The sequence below is a fragment of the Myotis brandtii genome, unplaced genomic scaffold, assembly GCF_000412655.1.
Source record: "Myotis brandtii unplaced genomic scaffold, ASM41265v1 scaffold781, whole genome shotgun sequence".
Classification (NCBI taxonomy): Eukaryota; Metazoa; Chordata; class Mammalia; order Chiroptera; family Vespertilionidae; genus Myotis; species Myotis brandtii.
In genome coordinates, this window is record NW_005371136.1 from 362,402 (window position 1) to 365,159 (window position 2,758).

At 38.9% G+C, this 2,758-nt stretch overlaps 1 protein-coding gene across 5 annotated transcripts in view; it reads left to right on the plus strand.

The window, feature by feature from the left end:
* Positions 1 to 2,758, plus strand: part of ADAM10 (ADAM metallopeptidase domain 10) — a 165,528-nt gene that overhangs the window by 50,191 nt on the left and 112,579 nt on the right. The gene's annotated exons all lie outside the window — the stretch shown is intronic.

The following is a 2,758-nucleotide window of genomic DNA, read 5'->3' on the forward strand; positions in this document are numbered from 1 at the left end:
GTCACTGAAGGAAGCAAGCCTCATGTTAGTTTCAAGCTGCCTGGCTGCCGGCCGCCATCTTGGCTGTCAGTTAATTTGCATATCTCCCTGATTAGCCAATGGGAAGGGTAGTGGTCGTACGCCAATTACCATGTTTCTCTTTTATTAGTGTAGATTGATTTCAGATAGGAAGGGAGAGAGAGAGATAGAAATATCAATGATGAGAGAGAACCATTGATTGGCTGCCTCCTGCACGCCCCCCACTGGGGATCGAGCCCGCAACCAGGCATGTGTCCTTGACCGGAATCGAACCCCGGACCCCTCAGTCTGCAGGTCAGCGCTCTATTCACTGAGCAAAACCAGCTAGGGCCACTTTTTTTTTTTTTTTTTTTTTAAAAGAAACCTAAACCAAAATTTAGTTAAATAGAATTTTGATTTTTGGATGGAATGAACAAATGTACTGTGTATTTCCTTTTGTTTAAGTTTATTTGAGCTATAGGAGATGTTTCTATAGTTTTAACATGCCATAATTTATTAAGTCCAATTTCATGTTTCAATTTGTTTTAACCCTTTTATTGTTTTATGTATTTATTAAGCATCTACTGTATTCCAGTCATTTTAGTTGTCACTAGGAACAGAATAGCTGAACAGGACAGGCTCTTGCTGTTAATGGAGTTTATGGACTCATGAAAAAGACAGGTATTGGATTAGGAATGAGAATGTGATAACTGTTAAAGGAATGTTCAGAAGATTGCTGTGGGAGCACAGGGGGATGCCATCTTGTCTGGAGGTCTGGGAAGACCACACTTAGAAGATGGCATTTAAATTGATCCTGGAAGGATTACTAAAGGAGGTGGTTAGGCAAAGAAGGGAGGAGATGTGTTCTAGACAGAGGAAACAGTATGTGCAAAGATACTGAGATGAGAAGTGGCATTCGAATGGAATTGCCTTGTACTTAAAATGTGAGGGAGAAAGTTTTCAAATGAGGCTGTGCATGTAAGCAGGAGCCAGCTCTTTGAGAGTTTATGGTGACAAGTTTTACCTAGCCATGGGAAGTTTTTAATATTTAATAGTAAGTAATTTTATAGACTTTTAAAAGTTCAGTCTGACTACAAATGAAGACTAAATGCATTGAGGTTAGTTTGGAGGCTGTTGCACTGGTCCTCAGGGGAATGGTAGCCTGGATTAAGGTGGCACAAGAGGTAATGAAGGAGAGTGAGTAGATTTGAAAAATATTTTGAAAGTAGAATTTATTAGTTGATATGTATTGAGGTATAAAGAGAAAGGAGTCAAGTATGACTGACTGTTCACTGGTTTGAGCAACTGAGGGGCTACTGGGACCATTTACTGACATAGGAAATACTAGAATAGCTATAAGTGTGAGGTGAAATCATAAGTTCAGTTTTGAATATGTAATGTGAAGCGTATGAGGAGGACCTAGGAGAGAGAAAGCCCTGCTAAATGCCAACATTTTCAGGGATAGGTGGAGGAGAGGATGCAAAGACTTAAGAATGGTAAGAATAGTAGAAGAAAGGCTGGGAGCATGGTATACTAGAAGGCAGGGGACAAGTGTTTCAAGGAAGTGAGGGGTTAGTTGTTGCAGCTTGCTCTTATCATGCTGAACATTAGCAATATTCTTTGTCCATGTTATTCATCCTTTGAATTTCTTTAGTTCTGTTTGATCTTGCTGGATCTAATTACACAGAGTAGTCCAGATTTGGACACATGATAGTGATGTATAAGTTTAAAGAAATAACATTTTTGGTTTTAATTTTGAATGATTCATGATAATTGCTAATATATTTTGGTTATGAGAGCATATTGGGTCACTATCTTTGAAAGACAGGTATTTGTTTTTTTTTAAAAAATTAAATCTTTATTGTTTAGATTATTACAGTTGTTCCTCTTTTTTCCCCCCATAGCCCCCCTCCACCCGGTTCCCAACCCACCCTCTGCCCTTACCCCCACAACTGTCCTCATCCATAGGTGTACGATTTTTGTCCAGTCTCTTCCTGCATCCCCCACACCCCTTTCCCTCTGAGAATTGTAAGTCCACTCCCTTTCTATGCCCCTGATTCTATTATATTCACCAGTTTATTCTGTTCATCAGATTATTTATTCACTTGATTTTTAGATTCACTTGTTGATAGATGTGTACTTGTTCATAATTTTTATCTTTACCTTTTTCTTCTTCTTCCTCTTCTTAAAGAATACCTTTCAGCGTTTCATATAACATTGATTTGGTGGTGATGAACTCCTTTAGCTTTCTCTTATCTGTGAAGCTCTTTATCTGACCTTCAATTCTGAATGATAGCTTTGCTGGGTAAAGTAATCTTGGTTGTAGGTTCTTGGTATTCATCACTTTGAATATTTCTTGCCACTCCCTTCTGGCCTGCACAGTTTCTGTTGAGAAATCAGCTGACAGTCGTATGGGTACTCCCTTGTAGGTAACTAACTGTTTTTTTCTTGCTGCTTTTAAGATTCTCTCTTTGTCTTTTGCTCTTGGCATTTTAATTATGATGTGTCTTGGTGTGGTCCTCTTTGGATTCCTTTTGTTTGGGGTTCTCTGCGCTTCCTGGTCTTGTAAGTTTATTTCTTTCACCAGGTTGGGGCAGTTTTCTGTCATTATTTCTTCAAATAGGTTTTCAATATCTTGCTCTCTCTCTTCTTCTGGCACCTCCATAATTCGGATGTTGGTACGCTTGAAGTTGTCCCAGAGGCTCCTTACACTATCTTCATATTTTTGGATTCTTTTTTCTTTTTGCTTTTCCGGTTGGGT